The sequence below is a fragment of the Pelodiscus sinensis genome, chromosome 3 (assembly GCF_052426305.1).
Source record: "Pelodiscus sinensis isolate ZL-2025 chromosome 3, ASM5242630v1, whole genome shotgun sequence".
Taxonomy (NCBI): domain Eukaryota; kingdom Metazoa; phylum Chordata; order Testudines; family Trionychidae; genus Pelodiscus; species Pelodiscus sinensis.
In genome coordinates, this window is record NC_143054.1 from 124598611 (window position 1) to 124626069 (window position 27459).

Here is a 27459-nt window from a genome sequence, read left to right on the forward strand (position 1 = left end):
CCAATGCCCAGAAGGGTTTGTCCTATAATCAAAATAGACCTCTTGGGGAGAAAAGTGAAAGCAGAAGCTTAAAGAGCCATATCCAGGGAGCAACAGCCTGTTGATATAACTATGCCAGATAATCGTGGTCTAACGTGGCCAAAGGGTCTGTAGAGCAATGCTGTTGGATACTGGCATTTCAACAGTGTTGTATCTCCATCTGTGAAGACTGTGGGCATGTCTAGATACATCCCTCTTTCAAAAGAGGGATGTAATTTAGGCAGATCGAAACTGCAAATGAAGCAGGATTTGAATTTCCTGCTTCATTTGCATAATGGCGGTCGCATGGTCTTTCAAAAAAGGACTTTTCAAAAGTAAAACTGCTGTCTAGACGTGGTTCTTTAGAAAAAAAAAAACTTTTTCGAAAGAACCTGTAAACCTCATTTTTTCAGGCATTACGGTTCTTTCGAAAATGGGTTTTTCCCCGAAAGAACTATGTCTAGACAGCAGTTTTACTTTCAAAAAGCCCTTTTTCGAAAGAACGCGTGGCCGCCATTATGCAAATGAAGCATCAGAAATTCAAATCCCGGCTTCATTTGCAATTTCAATCTGTCTAATTTACAACCCTCTTTCGAAAGAGGGATGTAGTTTAGACATAGCCTGTCCTACATTACGGCAATTCTTAGCAGCTGTACTGAGCACTCCATCCCCTGTGGGTGATCCCGACAATTTTCCAGTATGGCTCCCCTCTCTGATACATTGCAGCCTTCAGATTTTGTACCAGTTTGAGAACCCCTTGGGTGATATTGCAGGCTGATAGGCATTGTGAGAATTTTCTAGCTCTAGCCGAGGAGTTCTTTCAGCTCAACCTTCAAAAACCACATAGAACAAAGCATTCAGAGGGGCAGATTTGCACAAATGCTGCTGACTGTTCGAGAAATATGGTAGTTCCACAGGCCCAACCAGTTTCAGCCTTGAACTTTTAGCCAGAGATTCTGACTTTCCAGTTCTGTCTCCTGCTGTCTTTTCGCCTGTACTCTGCCATGTCTGGCTTTTCTGGCTAACTCACTGCCAATTAAAAAATAAAAACAACAAATTTGCTTCTCATACCTACAAAGGGGCTCTGCTCTTCCAAGTGTTACAAGGCAGACAGCTCCAGGCAGCAACTGAATGCTCTCTAGTACTGCAGCTCATTTTATATGGCCCTGCTGGGCCCTGATTGGCAACTCCCTGCTGTTTCTCTACAGTTGGCTACTTCTCCTGTAGCCATTTTAGGGAGCCTAAAGGACTTCTCTATTGCTCCTTGGACAAGGTGTGGCAGGACAGTGGGGCCTCCAGCAAAGTCCTCTGGGCCTAAACCACAACATCACACATAAAAAAGGAGAATAACTGAATCTTCAACCTCTCTGGGCTCAGGAGGCAAGCTTTTTCCTCTGGGAAAGGTTTCTATAACATTCTTCTTCAGAAGTTCTCAGAGTAGGTCTTGCTCCCTTCCCAGTCTGTCTCCCTTTTAAATGCCATGGCTATGTCTACACTGGCGGTTTCTTGTGCCAGAAATATGCAAATGAGGCTAAGCGTGGAATATCGCCGAGCCTCATTTGCATATCTAATGAGCTGCCATTTTTGCAGAAGAGGCTCTTGTGCCAGAAGGAGCGTCTACACTGCCCCTTCTTGCACAAGAAAAACCCTCTTGCGCAATGCCGTTATTCCTGAAAATAATCTTCGTAGCGGCATTGCGCAAGAGGGATTTTTTTGCACAAGAAGGGGCAGCGTAGACACTCCTTCTGGTGCAAGAGCCTCTTCTGCAAAAATGGCGGCTCATTAGGTATGCAAATGAGGCTCGGCGATATTCCACGCTTAGCTTTATTTGCATATTTCTGGTGCAAGAAGCCACCAGTGTAGACATAGCCCACCTGTGCATACTCTGCAGCTGGATATGGGTGAAGCTGTCTGGGCTCAGAGCTGCTCCTAAACTGGTTTGGTTCTGGTGTGGAGTTTATTCATCCCACTGAAAGACAGCATATTGATTTTAATGAAGTGGCAAAGAATTGATATGTGGGAGGAAAATCTGTTTTGTTGGAAAAAAAGACCTTGGTGGGGGATGTTGAATACTTGATAAATTGTGGCAGGTGGTATTTTCAAGGAGGAAGAGAAGGAACTGTGTATGGACAGTGTTTTATTTCAGCAAAGCATTGTAAGGCATCCAAGGTTGCAGAAGCAATTGTCAGAAGTAATCTCAACTTCTCTCTCCCCGAATAGTGTCATACCAAAGGGTCCATATCAGCAAAGGGAGGAAAGGAGTGAAGCAGAGGAGGAAAGAGCCAGAGATGTAATGGCAGAGCTAATACATGGTATGCAATATTAATGTAAATGTTTTGCAAATTTATCCTCTGTATTTGAGGGGCCAGTGTTGGTAGAAATGGGAAGCTTCTGTTGCTGAAATCCAGTTGGTGCTACATCTCCCAAATAACCTGTAAAGAGATGAAAATTTGCATCAGAGTCTATGGTACTGCTACATTACCTGGAATTATTCTGTAAAGACGAATCACATGGAACAGATGACCAGGGCTACTTATAACTTTCTCTGCCTAGCTCAGCATTACAGCAGCAGTCTGTCCATTTGTGAGCTACAAGCCCTGTAGGAAAAGGAATTGTTCTTGCATAATGGATTCTGGTTATAAACTCTGAATACCTTCTCCTGACATGTCTGGAAGTTCTGTCACAAAGAAATCCCAGAAGAATGTATGTTCTGTCTGTTTCTTTGGGAAGTGCTTTCTTCTGTTGGCATAGTATTTTATGAAAAACATGGAGATTCCTGTGCACATGTCAGCTGCATTTTCCTTCTCTCTTAAGAGCTGAACTCTTGTTACAGACTCTAGCCTGCCAACCATACTTGGTGGATTATATTCTGGCTCTCACCTGGATGACCCCAACACACCTCAGTCCCAAATATCCCCCCCCCCCCCCGAAATGTATGTCCTATACTGCCCAGTCCTCTCCTGGACAGTACAGATTATATTAAGTCCATTGTTCTGTTAACGAGACTAATACGCACATGTTACCCAGACACTTCAGTTTATGCACACTACAGTAGATAAAACAAATTTATTGACTATAGAGAGGTTTCAATTTTGAGAACAGGTCATGAGGCATAAAAGTCAGAAATGGTTACAAAAAAAGGATATTTAGTATTAACCAACTTAACAAAGTTTCAGGGGGTAGCCATGTTAGTCTGCAACTTTAAAAACAATGCGTAGTCCTGTGGCATCTTAGGCTATCACTGCAGTGCTATTTTGGGATACCAGAGTATCCCAAAATAGCTATCCTGCATCTTCACAGCAAGCCTGCTATTTTGGGCTCGCTATTCTGACATCACTGTAAATCCCATTCCATGAGGAGTAAGGGACATTTCGGAATTACAGATTATTTCAAAATTTGGCGCTGTGTAGATTGCACCAAATTACAAAACAAAATATTTTGAAATAAGATCTAAATGAGACACACAATTTGAGACACACAAACTGCGTATCTTATTTCGAGCTATGGTGTAGTGTAGACGCACCCTTAGAGACTAACAAACTATATCAGTTTCAAGCAAAGTTTTTCAACCCCTTGCTATCAGCAATCATACTTACCAAACCCTGTAGGGTCAGGACCCCTTACAATCTCCTTTCTTCTCAAAGCCTTTCATTTCTTATCTTCTCTCCCTACTCCTTCCTGCAGAACACAAGCAGGTTTGGACTTGTTTTTTTTAAAACAGTTTTTCTTTGTCTTGTTACTGCCGTTCTTTAGTTACTTCTGGAACTATCCATCTGTCACACATTACAAGTAATATATTGATTATGATCAAATCCTTCTTTTATTTTCTTCATAAAACGTAAGTTAACTCTTTAATAAATTCTTTACTTATAGTGAAGGGTATAGTGGCTCATCAACAGTGTTAAAAGAGTATGATATGTGGGAACATGGCTGTTTCATATTTTTGTTAGAGAGCAGTGAGGTTGTATCATCAAAGTTACATTATTTGTGGTACTTTACCAAAGAGTAGCATCTTTTTTGAGGCTGCCACTTGTCTCTGCAAAGTTTGCTTCTACTTTTGCAGTCATAACTCTGAATACATAATACTTCCCACTGCCTCATAGTGGTGTCAATCAAGTAGTGAAGGTTCTGAGGTAGTAATGCACTTAAGGATGTGCTTAATTTTAACTATGTGAATAATCCAATTTAAACCAATGGGATTTACACACCTGCTTAAATTAAGCAAGTGCTTTACTAAATAGGGATGCAACTGCTCACAGGTTGAAGTTAGATATGTGATTAATTACCTTGCTAAATAAGGGCCTGAAAGCATGAATACTCTATTTGCACCTGCAATCATTTTGTAAATGCAAATTTTGCAGATGAGAATTCTGCCTGTAATTAAGGAGATCTCAGACATCTTAATGTATGCCCAATTACATTGTGTGGACCTTTATGACACTAAGTCTTCACTTACTTTTTTCATTGTTTACATAACTACTCACTTATGTGTGGTGAATGGCCAACATAATTTAAAGAGATAAATTTATCCCTGGTGTAATGCTGTAACCCTGATGGTTAGGCTCCTATTTTTGCTAAAGTTTTATTTATCAGTTATAATAATCGCCTAACAGAGTAACATCTCAAAAGGAAAATCTAATTCTTTCTTGTAGCAAGGATTATCTCCCTGACAGACAAGAACAAAAGATGAAAAGGTGAAAATAACCACTATTTTTAGCGATCTTTTATTTTATTCATAGATTGTATTTGTTTATGTTTGATTTGTTGGACTAATTTGGCATTCTATTATTAATTTGTCTGTCTTTTTAATTTATAATTTTTTCTACCAAAATCAGGAGAACTGAAACATGGCTTTGTTGCTAGGAAAAAAATTCACATATTTAAGACAACCTGTTATTACACTGCAGCAAACTGGGAGAGGGACTGCCTGAGGGGAATAGTGCTTTAGTAGGCCATGCTGCCTCTGCCATCTGAGACTGGACCAACTAAAGCGAGTGGGGCTTTGCCAATCTGCACTGCCAGTGCCATCTGAAAAGAGCTGCCTGAGGGAACCAAGGCTTTGTTGACTCAAGCTGTCTCCCCTCATAACAAAGAGGCTGCCTGAGGGAAATAGATGAGGGAACTAGCTCCTCCAGAGGCAGGCAAATCTTCTCCCTTTTCCTGCAGTTAGAACAGATTCAAATCAGCTGACCTACATTTCTGCTACAGCCAATGTCAGAGTGTAGCTGTAAATGCACTTCTGCTGGCCTACAAGGGCGCATATCAAAGTAAGGTGGCAATCAGCCCCAGAATAGGTGTTTGGTTTGCAAAGGTAAAGATGTTTCTTTGGCACAAAACAAAAAGAGAGTGTTTACACAAACTTGAAAGAGGGTAAGCTGCAGCACAGCTGTGTAGGCAAGCATTAGTGTTCTAAATATCATGCAGGTCTACAGTAAAGAAATCTGAACTCTTGATGGTCTTGATTTTAATAAACAATGCTGTCATGCAATATCTCAGACCAAGATGTGACTCTTTTAACAACATCTGCAGTCTCTTGCATCCTCTCATGTCCCTTGGGGTTTGCCTTCCCTAGCCCACTAGTTCGGCACTTCTGCAAGCGGCACCAATCTAGTACATTTGGCAAAGACGCGCAATGTCAATGGAAGTGCGCCCTCCCATGGATGTGATTAAGCCACTTCAATAAGAGGCAGAAGCTAAGTGGGCAGGAGAGTGTAGTGAGGTGTAGACACCGTGTGAAGTGAAAGTAAGTTGCGTCACTCATGGGGGTGAATTTTTTCATATCCCGGAGCAACGTAACTTACGTCAACTTAAGCAGTAGTGTAGACCTGGCCTGAGAGTATGGCATGTACAGTTCACAAACAATACTTGTCAAGTGCCCTGCCCACCTGGCTACTCTCTCACCATCCCTACAATTATGATGCTATGGCTAGTTCTCAAAATGCCTCTTGTAGTGAGGCTGTGGCCTCCCTCCAGACTGGAGAGCGAAGGGGCACTCCACTCCACTGGGCAGGCAGAGCCAAACCTGTCCCACCCTCCTCACCAGAAGTACCAGGGTGAGGTAGGAAGTATAAAAGGAAGGCTTTGCAGCTCAACTGGGTGAAGTCAGTGGAGGAGACAGTTGCCTCAGCCCCGTGGTGGCAATGGGGAGCTGAACCTGTGCTAGAGCATATTGATTGTGTCTGTTTGCTGGCTGCCCTCTGCTCCTCCGTGCCCCCAAGCCCAGGCTTAAGCCTACTTCCTGCTCTGCCCACCGAAAGGACTGGAGCTTATTGACGTGGCATACCTGTTGGCTGCCTGGGCAGGGAGGCTTAGGCCACAGCTTGCTGCAAACCCCAGTCCTGCCTGAAGGCTAGGGCCCTAGACTGTTAATTGCTGTCAGCCCAATCCAACTGTCATTGAAACGAAAGTCAGTGGAAGGATTGATTTTAATGGAAGTAGCTCAAGCTCTTGGGCTTGTCCTGGAAGAGTTAAGCTCTCAACTCCCAATGACATCAATAAGTGAAGGAGAGAGGTAACATCTTGGGTGGTGCCTCCATACAAAGAAATGATTGAAAAAGTACATTTCATATTTACAAAAACAACAAGGAGCCTGGAGACACTTCTTTCAGTTTAACAATCTAAGGCAGGGCGACTCAACTTTGGAAGCCCCAGGGGCCACAATGATACTCTCAGCACATGCCGAAGGCCGCAGCTTAAGTGTGGTAACATATTCATGCAAATATATATGCAAATATATGCAAATAGATTCTTTCACACTAACGGGCACGAATACAAATAGTAAGCCTTAAGCCATGATGCCAGACCCAAACGTGGCCAGTGTAAGCCAATCAGCATCTCTCAGGCTCTACCCAGAAGGCTAAGCAGCCAGCACTTCCCACAATGCCCTGGTGCTGCTGGCACCTCGTCCCTGGGGGCTAGAAACACCGACACTGTGTACCTCTCTGTTCCAGCCAACCCGTCCACTTGCGTCTTTCAGTGCTCACCCTGTCTGCGAGACGCCTCACCATTGTGGAGCATGTTCCCAGTGGAGGCCATGTTCAAAGGATCCCACCCATGGGCTGCGTGTTGAGCCCTGTGTAAACCCAAACTGCACCACAGGCCGCAAACAAACAGGCCGTGGGCCGCATGCGGCCTATGGGCCACGTGTTGAGGAGCCCTGATCTAAGCACTATTGACATTTCATGAAGGAAATTGGAATCACAGGTGCTCAGCACCTCTCCACAAAAAAGTCTGTAGTCTAGATATTGAAACAATTAAAAGCTGTAGTCTGTGCCCATAAAATATAATTAGGTTTCTTTCTGACATAGTCTGATGTTGTTAGTCCACCAGAGGCTGGTGTAATGCTGTCATTCTTGTGTCTTCCTGTCTTTTACAATCTCAAAAGGGACAAAATCAGAGAGAATGGGAATGACTTAACAAAAACAAACTGTGCAGACATAAATAATGATCATCAACAGAGCAACTGATAAAGGAGACAAGTGACCTGCTCCATAACAATTCATGTTAGTGGTTTGTTGAGTCTTCTTTTGAACCCTTTCACAATAAAATATCTGAAACACAAGGGAGCTACTTCATTTGTTGCTATTTTCTGCTTACAGTTGAAACATGAATTCCTGACAGGAACTGAGAAATGTATTGAAACAAAGTTGTTTCAAGTCAATAAAATCCCAAAATCAAAATATTTAAAAAGCTGCCATAATTAGATTTGCAGTACAAATTAGATTTGCAGTACCTAAATTAATGTTGCCCTTTCAATTGGCTAAAGTACTTTTCCTCTTCTAAGCTGTTTTGTAATGTTACTATGCATAGTTAAAAAATTGCCATGTTCCAACCCAGAGGTGGCTGCATCTCAGTGGTGGACAAAGGCTGCATCTCAGCGGTGGACAAAGTTACTCATATATATATATATATAAAAGGATCCTCAGTTCCTGCTGCATCAACTTTGGCCCAATCTATATTCAATTTCTGTGTGATTGGCACACAGGGTTTCATACCAAGTTTTTCTTGCTATACAAAGTGCACGGAGTCCCCCTATATTTGTTCCAGAGTCCTGTGTCTGTTCCCTGACATTGTAGCCATTCTCACAGGCTTCACAGCAGTCAGTGCCCTCTGTACCCAGGTTCACTGTTGAGAACCCCTGTCACGTTATTGGGTTTTAAAGTGAGCAGACAGCTCACTGGTACACTCATGGAGGGGTGTTTGCCCCCAAATTATGTACAAAGTGGGCAATGTGAGGTGTGAAAGCATATGCTCTACTGATTCTATATATGAAGCAAAATGCAGGACAATGTAGCACTTTAAAGACTAACAAGATGGTTTATTAGATGATGAGCTTTCGTGGGCCAGACCCACTTCCTCAGATCAAATAGTGGAAGAAAGTAGTCACAACCATATATACCAAAGGATACAATTAAAAAAATGAACAAATATGAAAAGGACAAATCACATTGCAGAACAGAAGGGGGATGCGGGGGGGAGGAGGGGGAGGAAGGAAGGTAAGTGTCTGTGAATTGATGATATTAAAGGTAGGGAGAGTGGGATGTTTGTGAGTTAATGGTATTACAGGTGATAATTGGGGAAACTGTCTTGGTAATGGGTGAGATAGTTCAAATTCTTGTTAAGTCCTTGTTGGCAAGTGTCGAATTTTAACATGAATGACAGTTCAGAGGATTCCCTTTCAAGTGCAGATGTAAAAGGTCTTTGTAGCAGAATGCAGGTGGCTAAGTCATTTAGAGAGTGTCCTTTCTGGTTAAAGTGGCAAGAAACTGTTTTCTCTTTGTGATCTTGTCTGATATCTGTTTTGTGGGCATTAATCCTTTGGCGAAGTGTCTGAGATGTTTGTCCAATGTACATAGCAGACGGACACTTTCGGCACATGATAGCATAGATTATATTTCTGGATGCGCAGGAATATGTGTTCTTGATCTTATAACTCACTTGGTTAGGTCCAATAATGGTATCAGCAGAATGAATATGTGGACAAAGCTGGCAACGGGGTTTGTTGCAAGGGAAGGTACCAGGGTTGGTATTAGTGTGGTATGTCCTGTGGTGGTTGGTAAGAATCATCTTGAGGTTAGGTGGTTGTCTATAGGAGACTATGGGTCTGTCTCCCACAACCTACACCCCACCATCAACCTCAGCCTGGACCATTCTACACGAGAGATCCACTTCCTGGACACCACCGTACAAATCAACAATGGAAAATTAGACACCACTCTCTACAGAAAACCCACCGACTCATACAGTTACCTACATGCATCCAGCTCCCATCCAGAACACACCACACGATCCATCGTCTATAGCCAAGCCCTTCGATACAATCGCATCTGCTCTAATCCCACTGACAGAGACCAGAAGCTTCAGGATCTCTACCAAGCATTTATAAATCTCAACTACCCACCCAGAGAAATAAAAAAGCAAATTGAAAGAGCCAGACGAATACCTAGAAACCATCTACTTCAAGACAGACCCAAGAAAACCAACAATAGAACACCACTTGTCATCACCTACAACCCCCAACTTAAACCTGTCCAACACATTATCAATAAACTACAGCCTATATTGGAACAGGATACCATACTCAAAGAGGCTCTGGGAGACAGACCCATAGTCTCCTATAGACAACCACCTAACCTCAAGATGATTCTTACCAACCACCACAGGACATACCACAATAATACCAACCCTGGTACCTTCCCTTGCAACAAACCCCGTTGCCAGCTTTGTCCACATATTCATTCTGCTGATACCATTATTGGACCTAACCAAGTGAGTTATAAGATCAAGAACACATATTCCTGCGCATCCAGAAATATAATCTATGCTATCATGTGCCGAAAGTGTCCGTCTGCTATGTACATTGGACAAACATCTCAGACACTTCGCCAAAGGATTAATGCCCACAAAACAGATATCAGACAAGATCACAAAGAGAAAACAGTTTCTTGCCACTTTAACCAGAAAGGACACTCTCTAAATGACTTAGCCACCTGCATTCTGCTACAAAGACCTTTTACATCTGCACTTGAAAGGGAATCCTCTGAACTGTCATTCATGTTAAAATTCGACACTTGCCAACAAGGACTTAACAAGAATTTGAACTATCTCACCCATTACCAAGACAGTTTCCCCAATTATCACCTGTAATACCATTAACTCACAAACATCCCACTCTCCCTACCTTTAATATCATCAATTCACAGACACTTACCTTCCTTCCTCCCCCCCCCCCCCCCCCCCCGCATCCCCCTTCTGTTCTGCAATGTGATTTGTCCTTTTCATATTTGTTCATTTTTTTAATTGTATCCTTTGGTATATATGGTTGTGACTACTTTCTTCCACTATTTGATCTGAGGAAGTGGGTCTGGCCCACGAAAGCTCATCATCTAATAAACCATCTTGTTAGTCTTTAAAGTGCTACATTGTCCTGCATTTTGCTTCAACTACCCCAGACTAACACGGCTACATTTCTATCATGATTCTATATATGATACTCATGTACTTGTATGATTTTTGTATATGAAGTTATGAATATGGGCTCTGTTCTTGTATTGTTAATGTTCTCTGTCTGGAAGAGAGCAATGGGCCTGGACTGCCTATGGTGAGGAAGGAGTGTTCAGTAAATGGCTATGCTAACTAGCTTTGCTTCATGGACAATGGCTCTCAAAGTGGCCAATACACACCTGAGGAATGCGTCTGGAAACCTGCAGACTGGCCAGTGCATAATGGCTACTTGCATGTGAAACAAAGATAAGTCACTTGATCATGTGACCAGCTCCAGTGTGGGAGACACCAGGCATATAAAAGTGCCATGAGGCTGTCTCCATCTTGTCTTCAATCTTGCTCCTGCTTCCAGATGCAGCTTTGCTAGGGACAGAGAACTGCGAAGGATTTGCTGACCCATCCTGATACAGGATGTACACCAGATACTTCTAACCTAGACGTTTGTAACATCTCTGCTAAAAGCAAGCATCAAGAACTTGGCAATTGATGTATGTAATGTATTCTCCTTAACAATCTTACTCTCAACCTTTTCTTTCTTCTATTAATAAACCGTTAGATTTTAGATTCTAAAGGATTGGCTCAGCATGCTCTTGTGGGTAAGATATAAAGCGTAAATTGACTGGGGACTGTGGCTGGCTCTTTGGGTCCTGGAGGATCTGTTTGGAGTAGGTGAGATCAGGTTTTATAATCTCTCACTTGTGTGTAAGGCTCGGGGCTGATTGTGGCACAGGGAGAGCTGGGATGTCTCAGGGGTTTTGCTTTCCTGCTGGCCAGATTGGCAGCTGAAGTAATGCGTGACTGGTTTGTGGCCTATTTGGGAAAGGTCTCCAGTTGAGGGCTGTAAGTAGCCCTGGTTTTGAGCAATTCGTCCTGAGCTGATGCTCTCAGCAGTGTCCAGACCCGGCCCAGTCTGTCGCAATCCCTGTAGCCCAATGCACAGAAAGATAGATTACTCAAATCTACCAACTATTCTCTCCTCTGAGGTGCTAAGCAGCAGGTGCAGAATGGTTCCACAGTCAGCATACAGCCCAGTAATTAAAGTGGTGCATAGAAGACAGATTCAACCCTGTGCAGAAATGTGCTTTTGCACCTAAAATTCTTGGGGTTTTGGTTTTTTTCTAAAAAAAAAAAAAAAAAAGCTCAATTTTTATGACCCCAGATTTGCATCTGCAAATAATTTTGCCCACCATTAATTTTAAGCTTAAAATTAATGGTGGGCAAAATACATTCTACATTGTCTACCTCCCTAACTAGGAGGTGTAATTAGATATTTACATGTTTAAACATTAGTATTTACATACATACATAGATAACTGGGTCCAAAATTATGCCCACAGGTTTTTTTTTTTTTGTATTGTGATTGCTTTGTGTGGCTAGAAGAGAAGTCTTTGTCATGTGATAAACCTAACCCATGCCTGAAAGAAAAGAATATAGACCTGTGTGATCTAACACAGATATATTTTAAACTGGGATGCAGACTGCTTTTATAAAATAAAGCAATTATGTGTAACATATTTTGCGGGGGGAGGGAGGGAAAGGTGTGAAGGAGAAAGAGAAAAAATATCTCTGCTTTAACTTTTAATTGAATACAATGCTATGTGGAAATCGCTGTGTATGCTTAAAATGTGCTTTGTATGAATTTCATATAAAAATAAATAAAAAATCATTTGTTTCCCTCGCTGAAACACATCACGGCGAAGTTCAGATGGCTGGAGAGTCCGAAACATTGCATATATGGTAAACACCAATCATCCTCCCTTCTCCTGTGTTACATTTCACTAGCACTTCATTTCTGCCATCTAATTTATGTGCAGAGTAAGAGCTTTCATAAATGCCATCTCAAATGCCCTTAGCACAAGCAAGAGAGCTCCCCCATAAGAGCTGACCCCAGCATAGAGCTCTCTGAAGAGAGAGGTCTGTTCAGTGTCAGTGGGATAATAAGACAAATACCTTTAAAGCTTACAGCTCTGATTTCCCGGTTATCAGCTTTCAGTAATCAGATTCTGCAAGACTGCTACTGTAAGTGGACCCTGCACTGCTAGGAGTCAGAAGCTTGTTATCCCAAGACTAACAAACATAGAATTGAATTGCAGAGCGAGCAGCAGTGCTAGGTACCTCCTTTCAACTGTCATTTTGAAGAGGCAAATGGTTCTTGCCCAAGGCTTTGTCAGAAACTTATTAAACTCATGAGGTAGAAAAAAAATTCAATGGCACTTTGAAGTGCTATTTTCTTTATTTGTGCAGCAGTAAAAGAAGACTAAGTGAAGACTGGCAAAGCCACTAAGAACTGGGTGTATGTGAGGATACTATATTTTAAATCCTTTCACAAAACTATGTGGCTGTGTCTAGACTGGCCAGTTTTTCTGGAAAATCAGCCGCTTTTCCAGAAAAACTTGCCAGCTGTCTACACTGGCCGCTTGAATTTCCGCAAAAGCACTGACTTCCTACTGTAAGAAATCAGTGCTTCTTGCAGAAATACTATTCTGCTCCTGTTCAGGAAAAAGTCCCTTTTGCACAAAGCTTTTGCGCAAAAGGGCCAGTGTAGACAGCTCAGATTTGTTTTCCGCAAAAAAGCCCCGATCGCAAAAATGGCGATCGGGGTTTTTTTGCAGAAAAGCACGTCTAGATTGGCACGGACGCTTTTCCACAAAAAGTGCTTTTGCGGAAAAGCGTCCATGCCAAGCTAGACGCTCTGTTCCGAAAATGCTTTTAACGGAAAACATTTCCGTTAAAAGCATTTCCGGAAAATCATGCCAATCTGTGCTTTTTCCTGGAGGCCTCTTCTTTTGGGGAAAAAAAAAACCCTCTTCCCCATCCACACATGCCTTTTTCCAAAAGAGCTCTTTGGAAAAAGGCTTCTTCCTCATAGAAAGAGGCTTACCGTTGTCGGAAAAACCTCTGTGTTCTTTCAACTTTCTGTCGAAAGAACTTAATTGCAGTGTGGACGTAAGTGTAGTTTTCCTGGAAAAATGGCAGTTTTTCTGGAAAAACTCTGCAGTGTAGACCTACCCTAAGGCTAGGTCTACACTACAGAGTTTTTGCGCAAAAACTTGCGGTGCATCCACACCTCAAGCGCGTTTTTGCGTAAGTAAAACGAAAGATCAGAGGGGTTTTTCCGGTGTAGGTATTCCTCCTTCTATGAGGAATAACTCCTTTTTGCACAAGAATTCTTGTGCAAAAAGGAGTGTGTGGACGGGGAACAAGAGGTTTTTTTTGCACAAAAAGAGGCAATTGAAAAAAGCACAAGTGCCCTGGTGGCCATTCTGTAAATAGCAATCAGAGTTTCATTTTGAAAGAACATCCATGGAGTCTGGACGCTCTCTTGTGCAAAAGAGCATCGCTTTTTCGATGCACTTTTGCAGTGTGGATGCCCTCTTGCGCAAGAAGTTTTTGCGGAAGATCTCTTCCACAAAAAGCTTCTTGTGAAAGATGCCTGTAGACACAGTCTTAGACAGGAAGAAAGGAGACATGGTTTGTATGGCTGACATGAAGAAAATAAAAGGCCATACACACTTGGCTATTGGCTGCAGTGTACCATCTTTACTGCCTCTTCTCACACACATACAGGCTTCTACATGCTCATGTCTGTATCCCTTATATTTGGCATACTCTCCCACACCTGTTTATATCTTCCTCATCTAATACAATCTCAAGCCTCCATTACTCATTACATAGCACAAAAACTAGGGCTCACCCAATGAAATTAATAGGAAGCAGATTTAAAACAAACAAAAGTATTTCTTCACATAATGCACAGGTAGCCTGTGGAACTTACTGCCAGGTGATGTCATTAAGACCAGACTATAACAGGATTCAACAAAGAACTAGGTAAGTTCATAAAGGATAGGTCCATCAATGGCTATTAGCCTAGATGGTCAGTGATGCAACCAGTGTTCCTTGTTGTGATGTAGTGAGGGTACCTTGCTAGGGCTGTGGCAACCTCTGCTGTCTGTAACACGAGTCATTATGCAAAGGGGGCTCCAAACCTGTCTGACCAGCTACCCCCCATGGGGAGAAACAAAGGAAGGTGGAATGCCGCCTTGGCTAGGAGGCAGGGCTGGAGGAGAGTTAGTTAGTTTCGGTCTGGGAGCATGGAGGAAGCAGCCTCAGCAACAGGCTGGGGGGTTTAGAAGCTGAGACCCCCCCATATCAAGGGGAGCTGAGGCATCCTAGGCCTGCCCTGTAACCTAGTGACATCTGTGCTGTGCTGTATTCTGGAGAGGCAATAAACTCCCTCTGTTCTACCGGCTGGTGGAGTCTGTTTGTGCCATTTCGGGGGCGCAGGAGGCGGGGGACCCCAACACGCCATCACACTGGTGTCAGGGGTGGGATGCACTGCACCCCATGGAGGGAGCTTCCAGCGGCGAGCGACAAGGCGCAGTAGAAGCAAGAGCCCTGGAGCCAGGCGTGCTGGAGACAGAGCAAAGCGGTTCCTGGGAATTGTGGGGCGCTGCAGCACTAGACTGGTGAGTCTGCACTGAGGGGCCCAGCGGGCCGATGGCCTACACCCGACTCTTGAAGGCAGAGCTGGTGAAGCTGTGCAGAGAGAGGGGCTTGCCTGTGCGGAAAGCAACCAAGGCCCAGCTGGAAGAGAATGACTAGCCACAGGGCCAGGAATCTGTCCCCAGGGGAAGCAGCCAGACCTCCCCTGGGAGCGTGTCAGGCTCTGAGAGGAGGCAGAGCACTGGAGCCTGCTGGAGAGATGGGACAGCTTCCCTTGGGAGGCCTGCAAGCCGTAGGCCGTCTAGGGCAGGAGCCAGCCCAGCAGAGCTGCGGCGGCTGGAGATCCAGCTGCGGATGAAGGAATTGGAAGTAGAGGACCGAGAGAAGCAGCGACAGCATGAGTTGGCCATGGCAGAGCGGAGAACCGGCGGGGCACCGGCTGTGCCAAGAGTGCATGGGCCCCAGGGTCCCGGGACTGCCAGACACTTGGAGAGGCTTGTGGTGGCCCAATTGAAGGACATGGGCGACATAGACTGGTTCCTCAGCTCCTTTGAGAGGGCCTGTGGACTGCAACGGGTCCTCCCAGCTGACTGGCTGCAGGAGCTCATCCCCGCGCTGAACCAGGAGGCAACCGGAGTGCTTAGTCAGCTGGAGGACCTACAGCCAGGGGATTACAACTGAGTCAAGGAGGCCCTGCTGCACAAGTTCGGGCTGACCCCCGAGATGTAAAGAAGAGGTTCTGGAGGGTGCAGAAGGAGCCACGGGAGACCTATGTGGACCTGGCCTCCCGCCTGGCGCAATACTGCCGCAAGTGGGTGTCTGGAGTCGGAGCCCAGACCGCAGAGGAGCTGCTCAGGCTGTTCATGACGGAGCAGTTCTATGAAGTGTGCACACCCAGACTGAGACTGTGGCTCAAGGACCGAAGACCAGAGACCCCCCAGGAGGCCGGGAGGCTGGCAGATGAGTTCACGGAGAGCTGGTCCGGGTGTGAATGGACCGGACCTCACCTGAGCGACGGAGAGAGTCAACTATGAGGCGAGCCCAAGGAACAGGTCGTCTGTGCCCCAGAGAACCAGCCAGGGCCTGGACAGAGACAGCCCAAAGCCTAACTTGCCATCGCTGTGGGCAAAAAGGCCACAAGAGGGCTCAGTGCACCAGGTCCCATAACCTGGGACTATCCAGGATTAACCTGGCTGGGGCGGGAGGAAGGGCAGGCTGCCCCAGAGGCAGGGGCAGGCAGGCAAACCTCAGCTCAGAGAGAGGGGAAGGAGGCTCAGTGCACCTCCTCTGGGAGGCCTAACCCTCGGGAGGCGGATTTCTCTGTGTACCGGGTGGGGGCAGGGCGGCCCCTGCAGAGCGAGTGTCTCATACCCCTGGAAGTGGATGGTAGGAAGGTGACGGGCTTCTGGGACACAGGGGCGGAGGTGACGCTGGCCCAATCTGATATAGTGACACCAGAGCGGATACTACCCCACACCCAGCTGACCCTGAAGGGCATAGATGGGTCCCCGTTTAAGGTGCCTGTAGCCAGGGTGCATCTGAAATAGGGGGCCAAGGAAGTGGGGGTGCACCCGCACTTACCCACCGAAGTGCTGATGGGGAATGACCTAGAGGAGTGGCCCCATGAATCCCAGCGGGCTCTAGTCACCACCCGGAGCCAGAGCCAGCGAGGGGCTGGCAACCTGGATCCAGGGTAGGCCTCCCGACAGGATCCTCAAGGTACCATCACGGTGGACACGGGGTCCAGCCAGGCTGGGACCCCGGACCTAGGCAAAGGTGGGGAACAGGTCCCGATCCCTGCCTCAGCAGCTGAATTCCAGGCTGAGGTGCAGGCAGACCCCTCCTTGCAGAGGCTGAGGGACCAGGCTGGCCTCCGTGCAGCTCAGCCCCTGGGAGGAGGTGGCCAGGAGAGATTCCTGTGGGAGCGGGGGTCCCTGTTCCGTGAATGGCTTCCCCCCAGGAAGGTGAGGGCATGGGGGGTCCAGCGGCAGCTGGTAGTCCCCCAAAAGCATCGCCTCAAGCTGCTGTATTTGGCCCATGACGTCCCTGTTGTGGGCCATCGGGGGATCCGGAGCACCCGGCTGAGGCTGCTCCAACACTTCTACTGGCCGGGGATATTTGCAGCGGTGCAGCGATACTGCCGGTCTTGTGACTCCTGCCAGAGGGGCAGGAAGGCCCAAGACAGGAGGAAAGCGGCTTGGGGGCCCCTACCCTGTATGGAGGAGCCTCTGGGCTTGCTGAGAGAGTTATGGGAGGGAAAGGCCTCCCTGGATGGAGCGTCGGGGGTGGAAGCCGCCCTGGCTGTCCAGAGAAGGCTCGCTGGGCTCATGGCCCCGGCCCGAGAGACGCTGGCCAGAGATCAAGGCCAGTGGAAGGGTGGGTGCAACCACAGAGGACAGGCCTGTGCCAGTCGCCCTGGAGCGGAGCGGCGAGTAGACAGAGGGAAGCCAGCTCATGTGGGGCCTCGCTGTGGCTGGCCTGAATCAAGGGGAGCACTCATGTCCCCAGGGCGGGTTCCCACGCAGAGGACCCGAACTTTCCTAGGTCATGAGCGGAGTGACCCTGCTCAGTTCGCTCTCGGAGGGGGGAGAACTGTGACATAGTGAGGGTACCTTGCTAGGGCTGTGGCAACCTCTGCTGTCTGTAACACGAGTCATTATGCAAAGGGGGCTCCAAACCTGTCTGACCAGCTACCCCCCATGGGGAGAAACAAAGGAAGGTGGAATGCCGCCCTGGCTGGGGGGCAGGTCTGGAGGAGAGTTAGTTAGTTTCGGTCTGGGAGCATGGAGGAAGCAGCCTCAGCAACAGGCTGGGGGGTTTAGAAGCCGAGACACCCCCTCCCCCCATATCAAGGGGAGCTGAGGCATCCGAGGCCTGCCCTGTAACCTGGTGACATCTGTGCTGTGCTGTATTCTGAAGAGGCAATAAACTCCCTCTGTTCTACCGGCTGTTCGTGCCATTTTGGGGGTGCAGGAGGCGGGGGACCCCAATGCGCCGTCACACTTGTAAACTGTGTGCTTGTGCCACTGCTCAGGAGAGGTTCAAATACCCTCAACTGATTAGCAGAGCACCCACAGGTAGGTTTTTTGTTTCTACTGGTGGTGCATATTCTTACAAACCTCAGTGCACATAAAACTGATTCCACACATGGATGGAAAAGATTAGAGGGAACATTGGATGCAACCTGAAGCTGTGACTGTCCTTAGCCTCTGACCTGCACAAGCTAAAATGGACCACTTGATGATTGCCTGTTCTGTTCATTTTCTCTGAAGCACCTGGCTTTGGCTGCTATTGTAAAACAGGATTCTGGGCTAGATGGACCATTGGACACAGTATGGCCATTTTTATGTTCATCCCATCTACCCTTTCACTACACATTTTCTCTTTTCCCATTTCTCCCTAATATTTGTGTCTCCCCCACTTTTTTGTTTTGTTTTTTATGATGTATGAAGACCCAAATAGTTGATTTTAAAACATCTATATTTTTCTGCCTGAATTTTACATTAGCTACATTTACATGCTGTTTTGGTTAGACAATTCTATGCATCTGGAGAATAAGTAAAATCATGACAACAGATATTAAGAAGTGATACCTGATTATTCAAAGGAAAAGGGACTTATTCCATCTGTTTAAAGCTGTTTTGCATTGCGGTGAGCTATCAATTTAATTCAGATGTTCAGTAAATAGTAGGAAAAAAAGATGTGTTCCTTAAAGATTTCTGGGACGCCGGAGGTATCCTGGAAAAGCTCTGCCATGTCCAAGGAACGTGTCTGCTTTCCGAAAAATTTTCGAAAAAGCAGGCACATTTTTTTGGCATCCCTGTAAACCTCATTCTATGAGGAAGTAAGGATGTTCTGAAAGAGGGTTTTATTCCGATATTTGGCCCCATGTAGTCGGGCCAAATGTCAGAAAAGCCTCTTTCAGAAGAAAAGCAGAAAAAGATACACAAATCACAGTTTGCAAATCTTTTTCCGACTTTTCCCTGTAGTGCAGACACAGCCTTAGTTAAGATCTGAGAAAAGATCCCAATACACTCATGACCTCACTGCTGTTGTTAAAGGACTCATGGGGGAAGACTAAACTCAACAGTCCCAATATTTCAAAATATTTCAAGACTTAAAATAAGTGGGGAAAAAATTAAATCTGAACCTTTTATGCCCTCTATATGCATTATAAAGAAACAATGGGGCAAAATTATTATTTTTGTATGTGGAGGTCCCCTTAAAACACAAACAGTTTACTTCATCATAATCTTTCTTAGCCAGAGTGAAACTGTACCTTCATTTAAAAAGCACCCTTCACAAGAAATCTCTGTTATGAGTAGTGCTGGTTGCAGTGCCGTTAGTTAACTAACCCTTGTGATTAGAATATCCTGTTTCTAGTTGCCTGTAATTTTTCCAACCTTTAATCATTCAGGCTGAGATTTTCCATGCCAAATGCTGGCTTTGGGCTTTTTTCCTTTGAATTTCAGCAAAGTCAGTTACCTTTTTCCTAGAACAAAGATAAGGAGAAAATATGCTTTGCTCATGTTAAAATAAATTCTCACTACTTATAAATTGAAAGGTTTTAGTGTCTCCATTTTTGAGCAGGGACTTGAAACACCAAAGTGATCCCCTGCCAAATTTCAAGGATGCTCCTTGTGTCATTTCCTTATTAATCTGCTCAAGAATAAGACTCTGAAAAACTGTAGTTTGCATACTTACTAGAATTTTTGTTAGAGGTTAGCATAATTATTTTCTGAAGATTTAATCTACACTAGCATGCAGCATCCAAGGGGTGGGCAAAATATGGCCTGTAGGCTGGATCTGACTTGCCAAACATTTGGATCTAGCCCACTATATCCCAGAGGGACCTCCAAGCTGGCTCCCTGCCTGCTGCAGCTGCACATGCTGCTGAAGTGGCTCATGTGTACCTCTGTGCAACACAAAGGCAAAGGCACAAAATGAGATCAAATTAGCTACAGGCATAAAGGGAAACAAGAAGACCTTTTATAAATACATTAGAAGCAAGAGGAAGACCAAGGACAGGGTAGGCCCACTGCTCAGTGAGGAGGGAGAAGCAGTAACAGGAAACTTGGAAATGGCAGAGATGCTCAATGACTTCTTTGTTTTGGTCTTCACCGAGAAGTCTGGAGGTGTGCCTAACGTAGTGAATACAAGCAGAGAGAGGGTAAGTTTAGAAGATAGGATACACAAAGAACAAGTTAAAAATCACTTAGGTAAGTTAGATGTCAGCAAGTCACCAGGTCCTGATGAAATGCATCCCAGGATACTCAAGGAGCTGATAGAGGAGGTATCTGAGCCGTTAGCTATGATCTTTGAAAAATCATGGAAGACAGGGGAGATTCCAGAAGACTGGAAAAGGGCAAATATTGTGCCCATCTATAAAAAGGGGAATAAGAACAACCCAGGAAACTACAGACCGGTCAGTTTAACGTCTGTCCCAGGGAAGATAATGGAGCAGGTAATTAAGGAAATCATATGCAAACACTTGGAAGGTAACAAAGTGTTAGGGAATAGCCAGCATGGGTTTGTGAAGAACAAGTCATGCCAAACTAATCTGATAGCTTTCTTTGATAGGATAACGAGCCTTGTGGATAAGGGAAAAGCGGTGGATGTCATATACCTAGACTTTAGTAAGGCATTTGATACGGTCTCGCATGATATTCTTATTGATAAACTAGGCAAATATAACTTAGATAGGGCCACGATAAGGTGGGTGCATAATTGGCTGGATAACCGTAGTCAGAGAGTTGTTGTTAACGGTGCTAAATCCTGCTGGAAAGGGATAACAAGTGGAGTTCCGCAAGGGTTTGTTTTGGGACCCGTACTGTTCAATATCTTCATCAATGATGTAGATATTGGGATAGAGAGTACGCTTATTAAGTTTGCAGATGATACCAAACTGGGTGGGGTTGCAACTTCTTTGGAGGATAGGGACATAATTCAAAATGACCTTAGCAAGTTAGAGAAATGGTCAGAGGTAAACAGGATGAAGTTTAATAAAGAGAAATGCAAAGTGCTCCACTTAGGAAGGAACAATCAGTTCCATACATACAAGATGGGAAGCGACTGTCTAGGAAGGAGCATGGCGGAAAGGGATCTAGGGGTCATAGTGGACCACAAGTTGAATATGAGTCAACAGCATGATGCTGTTGCAAAAAAAGCAAATATGATTCTAGGTTGTATCAACAGGTGTGTTGTAAGCAAAACTTGTGAAGTCATTCTGCCGCTCTACTCTGCACTAGTTAGGCCTCAGCTGGAGTACTGTGTCCAGTTCTGGGCGCCACATTTCAAGAAAGATGTGGAGAAATTGGAAAGGGTACAGAGAAGAGCGACAAGAATGATTAAAGGTCTAGAGAACATGAACTATGAATCCAGGCTTCATGAACTGGGCTTGTTTAGTTTGGAAAAAAGAAGATTAAGGGGGGACATGATAGCCGTTTTCAAATATCTAAAAGGGTGTCACAAGGAGGAAGGAGAAAATTTGTTCCTCTTGGTTTCTGAGGACAGGACAAGGAGTAATGGGCTTAAAGTGCAGCAAGGGAGGTTTACATTGGACATTAGGAAAAAATTCCTAACTGTCAGGGTGGTCAAATATTGGAATAAATTGCCAAGGGAGGTGGTGGAATCTCCCTCTCTGGAGATATTTAAGAACAGGTTAGATACATCTGTCAGGGATGGTGTAGACGGAGCTTGGTCCTGCCTTGAGGGCAGGGGGCTGGACTCGATGACCTCTTGAGGTCCCTTCCAGTCCTATTATTCTATGATTCTATGATTCTATACCCCTTGGGAGGAAGGGAGTTTCTGTGCCCTGCCCCCACTCTCCGCACCCCTCTCACAGCCTCCCATTAGTTGGAAACCAGGGAATGGGAGCTGTAAGGGCGGTGTTTGCCGATGCATGCAGCACGTGGAGATCCACTGTCTAGCTCTCTGCAAGGGGCACACCGTACAGTCACACACGCTGGCCCCAGCAGTCTGCCATTTTGAGTGGTGTATGGAATCATGGCAGCCAAGGAGCCTGCCTAGGAAAAGCACCTTGCTGAGTTGCTGGCCTGAAACTACCTAGGGTAAGTGCCTCCTGGCCAGAGCCTGTACCTGGCACCCCATCCCCTCCTGCACTACCCAGGTCACAACCCCCTCTTCACCCCTGCCACAGGTCACAAACCTCTCTTGAACCCAAACTCATTCCTAGAACCCACATCCTCTCCATCCCAATCCTGGGCCCAAAGCTCCCTCCTGTATCCAAACTCCATCGCAGGTGCCATACCCCCTCCATTAATATCATAGAAAAGTGCAGTCCCTGACCACTTACCAAATTCTTGGAGTAGCCACATAGAAAATTATTGCCCACCTCTCTTCTATCACCACGCAATTCCTACTGAATTGTGCATGCACCATCTCAACAGAGTGACCAAGCATATTCCAGCCTGCCTCTTGTAGCACCGCATTCCAGAAGTGAAAGGACCTTAATCTCTCTGGGTACGTCTACACAGCAGTGTTATTTTGGAATAGCTGACATTATTTTGAAAAACATAGTCCACGTCTACACTACAAGAAGTTATTTCAACATAATGTCAAAATAATGTCGAGCTGGAGGACTTCTTACTCTGACTCCTGTAACCCTCATTTTATGAGGAGTAAGGGAAGTCAGAGGAAGAGTGCTCTAACTCGGACTTCCTGCTGTATAGACAGAGCTAAAAGCTGAAATAAGCTATTTTGTCTTAAGCTACGCAATTGACACAGCTCAGGTTTCATAGCTTATTTAGGCTTTAGCCCTGCTGTGTAGATGTGTCCTCTGTGTCCTAGCTCATGTCTACACTATAGTGGCACAACTATGATGCTGGAACTGTGCTGCTATAGTGTAGATGCTTTCTGCATCAGCAGAAGGGGTTTTTCCATTGATGTAGGTAATCCATCTCTCTGACAGGTGGTAGCTAGGTCAACAGAAGAATTTACAGCATGTACAGTGGGGGGTAAAGTTGACCTAAAATAGCTGAGAGCTCTGAGGTCATGTCTAGACTAGGAAACTATTTTGAAGTAACTAAATTCGACTTCTTAACTCCCAGTTTTACAAAAGCGAAATAGCCTGTCCCCACTACGGGGAATGCTTGAAATTAGCCCAAGGCAGGCTCCATTAATGTAGATGCGCTACCTCAACTTAGAGCCCCAGGAAGCACTGAGGAGAAATTAATTTGAATTACTCTGGGGAGTAGCTATTTCGAAATAGTGGCACCAGAGCATCCACACTACCGTTATTTTGAAATAACTATTTTGGAATTAGCGTTATTTCTCGAGAAAAGCAGGAGTACAGATTTTGAAATAAGTGACCCCTTATTTAGAAATAACAGGCTTGGTAGTGTGGACGCTCCACTTATAAAGTTGACCTAAAGGGGGGTGTTATTTTGAAATAAAGCCCTAGTGTAGACCAGGGCTGAGAGATCTCTGGAACAGGCTAAAATTAGTTTTATTTGTACACCAGGCCCTAGTTCCCCTCTACAAAATAGGGGTAATACCATCTAATATCACAAGAGTGTTGTAAAGAGAAATTAAAAAATGTTGTTAACCAGTCAGATACTATGGTATAATGCATTGCAGAAAAGCCTAACAGAAAATCAGTAAACTAATTCAGTTAAGGTTTTCCAAATGATATGTAGTAATGAAGGATAGTGCTATATACTGACTGATGACAATGTCTTGTGGAAAAAACAATATGCAATTATGGCATAAAAGATTTGTGAAAATACATAAGCACAAGGAGGCCACATTAAGGTTATATGGACAGCCTCGATTCTGTCATTTTCCAGATTTTGGACATTTAATGTTTTAATACATTTTTTTCTGTGTATTTTCTATCTAGTATCACTCATTAAAGAAAAATTAGCAGCAGTAACACCGTTCTCTCCTCTAGTTCTAAAAACCAACAAAGGCTGAGGACTAGATCCACCAGTCTAGCTCTCCTGATATAGCTGTACTGATAGAGCCCTCTAGTGTAGATGCAGCATATGCTGTCAAGTTTTTCTGCTGGCATAGTATTATCTTCTATAACAGCATTACAGCTATGCTGACAGAAGCACTCTTCTGTTAGCATAGCTGCAGTTGCGGTGTTTTACTGGCTCAGCTATGTCAGCTAGAGACAGGTATGCATTTCCCTGACCACCAGGGCTATGCTGACAAACTTTTGCAGTAGAGACCCAGCCTTTGGTGTTGCAATGCTCAAGGTTGCAATGCCTACCTCCTAGGCGCCTTGACACCTACTAGAACCCAAAGACCTGAGTTAGTTCTCCTAAGCAATGCATGGAGAGATCTGGTGTGATCCACAGAAGCCAACAGGCTGAGTAGGGAATTGCCCAAATTAGCCAATAAGAAATGCTAAGGGGAGAGGTATGAACTAAGCCCCCGCACCTCTCATGCAATTAGGCACCCAAAATCTGGGCCAAATGGAGACAGCTATTGTTGCATGGGGGTCTCAGCTGTGAACTGTCTCCTGGAGTTGGGTGCCTAAACTGTATTTTGAAAGTAATGTGTGAAGAAAAGAGGTTTCTCTTATACCCTTTAGCCCAGTGGTTATTAGAGCATTCACCCAGGATATGGGAGACTGAGTTTCAGTTCCTTCCACTGCCTCATATAGAACTGAATATGACTTTCCTACTTTTCAGAAGTGTGCACTTTGCCCACAAAATACTTCCAGCCCCTACGAGGGGTTTTTGCTTTGTTGGCAGGAGAATGCTGCTGCCGACAAAGCAGCTTTCACACTTTTCGCTTGTGGCAGGAAAACTTTGTCCTTCATGTGAGGGCGGGGAGGGTTAAGCACCCATGAATGACAAAAGTTTTGTTGATCAAGTGCAAGTGCAGACATACCATTAGAAGGTCAGTTCTTGAGGACACATTGAAAGACTCCATGATTGCTGCTGTGAGTTATGTTGATTCAGCAAATGGAATGTTCCTGCTGAGACAATGACATAGCTAGAGCCATGAGACAGCCCGGGAATCACCAGGAGTTCTGGTGCCAGCAGCAAGTGCCAGGCCTGCCAGCACATTCACCAATGGTCACAGGAGCTACAAGAAGCAGACCAACCTAGCCCCAAACCTGCTGACGCTCCCTTCCCGCCCCCCCAGCAACACAGCTGAGAGCCAAGCTCTGGGGAGTGCACTGGGCTGGGTCACTCTGGTTCCTGCCACCACTGAGTGCAGCGGGGCACCCCTGTTGCCAGGCCCCTCAGTAATCCTCCAAGTTGCCTTGCTAGGGAGAGGCGGTTAGGGGGAAGGTGCAATGAGGGCAGGAGGGGTGGAAAGAGGCAGGGCAGGGGCAGGGCTGGGGCAGGTGTCCCAGACCCTGCACCCCTGTAGGGTCATAGCATGGTGTTGGGGGGGCCCTACTGTAGTACTGAAAGTTTGCAAATGAGACATAGGAGCAAGGTCCTGCCCATTTGCATCATTCTAGATCATAAAGTAATTTTTGCAGATGTAAAATTGTAATATTACTGATGTCCTGGACAAATGCCAATTTTGCAAAGTACATTCTTTCTCCTTAAATTTGCCTGCATGGTTACAACTAGCTTCCGTGTTATAGAAAATCTACCATGAATTAGGTCCATAAAGTCCAGAGTCCTGCTTTTAGGCATAGCCTGCCATACTTGAAGCCACAGATAGGTGCAGACACCCTTAATAAAGTACCTAGCCAATTACACAATGCGCTTTTGGGAAGGCCTCATATACAAGATCTGAAATGCTCTTAGGATGCATAACACCAGTGTTACTGGTAACAAATTACCTTGCCTGTTTTAGACTGTTGTGCAGTGACATTGTGTGTTCTTAAACAGCTGTTGAGTTCTATAGTACAGTAGCGGCTGCATTTCAGTGAAAAGTGAAGTAGTTCATCCATATATTTCCCACGTATCCATCCATGTATGTCCTGCGAGTCACCCTAAAGCAAGGCAACCTAGTGCCTGACATTCCTGTCAATTGGTGAAAACACACTGAGTGCCAGCTAGTGGAGCAACTATCTATTACACTAGATTTCAAAGTATGGGCTGTGACCCAGTAATGGGCTGCAGAATGTCAGGCACTGGGTTGCCTTGCTTTAGGGTGACCAGCGGGGGTATTAAGGAAGGCTTCCCTATCTGTCCTTGCACCCTGGAAGTGGCCAGCAGCAGGTCCAGCTCCTAGGCAGGGGGCCAGAAGGCTTAATGCACTGCCCCCACCCCTAGCACTAGCTCTGCACTCCCATTGGATGGCTCCTGGCCATTGGGAGCTGGGGAGGCACTGCCTCCAGACACGTCAAAACATTTTCACACCAAGCTATTTGCACTCTGAGTCACTTGCATGCCTTCACCTATGAGTGTGACCTGCTACTGGCCTTTCTAGGGTCACAGCATGGTCTGTGCTGCCAGGACAGCCTGCCTAAGTATCCCTGCTGCGCCACTGACTGGGATCTGCCAGAGGTAATCCCATGGCCCAAACCCATACCCCAATTCCCTGCCCCATCTGTGAGTCCTTTTCAACCTGAGCCCCCTTCGGCACTCTGAACTCCTCATCACTGTCCCACCCCAGGCCCCGTACTCTAATCAAGTGGCCAGGCAGGACCCTAATGCTGGTGGCTGCACCTTTGGACCTGCACTGACCAAGGGCAGCAGTTGAGTGGGGTGCACTGTTGTACCCGCATGCAGTGCCTAACTCTCGCCTTTATCCTTTCTTCTCGTATCATGTTTATTTTGACTCTCACCCTAATCAGTCGAAGATCTGACTGTATAGAGATGACAGATTCTGAAATGACTGTTACATCTGTAACCAATCGCCTCTTGTCCACCAGGACATAATCCATTTAATTTCTTATTACATCATTCAGCGTTCGCCAAGTTCATTGCCTTCCAACCCTCTTCTTGAAGAAGGTGTTCATGATATATAGATGTGAGGCTTCTGCATAGTCAGCCAGCCATTGACCTCTTAATTTCTCATATCTGAGCCATACTGTACGATGCAGTTTTTTCGATCTTTCCCTATACCCACCTAAGCATTGAAGTTGCCAACCACCACCATGTATGTTGTTTTAGTCTGAAGAATCCTATCAAGTTCTTCTTAAAACCTTTCTGCTTCTATGTCTTCTGCAGCGGACATCGGCTACAATTATTTTCATGGTGGCCTGTTTGCCCATGCTCATCGTGAGCACTCCAAAATGAGATGATAAAATTATCCATGAAACGATGTTTCCTGCCACCTTTGGGCACACAAAAATCCAACTCCCCCGACTTTTCCTTCTGCTGCTCCCAGAATAATTTGTGATCCATCCTTCCATTTTGCCACAACTTCCTTTTTTCTTTTAGTTTCAATTATGGCAAGAATGCCAATGCAAATACGATGCAATTCATCCAGCAATATATCAACCTGCTCATTGCTAACAGGGATCACACATTAAGTGTGCCAACATATGAATTCATACAAACGGATGGTCTCAATACTGCAAGACTCTTGGCATCTTTTGCCTCCATATCCACC

The 27459-nt window shown here is 45.4% G+C and overlaps 1 long non-coding RNA gene across 2 annotated transcripts in view; it reads right to left on the minus strand.

The window, feature by feature from the left end:
- Window positions 1-1858: 1858 nt before the first annotated feature.
- The window catches only part of LOC149525147 (uncharacterized), a 28206-nt gene continuing 2605 nt past the window's right edge, over window positions 1859-27459 (minus strand). Inside the window, exons 1-3 of one of the 2 annotated variants that reach the window (XR_016349233.1) lie at window positions 4018-4219; window positions 3615-3791; window positions 1859-2450 (exon numbers count right to left, since the gene is read on the minus strand). This is a non-coding gene — a long non-coding RNA (uncharacterized LOC149525147). Of the gene's footprint in view, window positions 2451-3614; window positions 3792-4017; window positions 4220-27459 lie in introns of those variants that run through there. The other variant, XR_016349232.1, reaches the window with a different exon arrangement.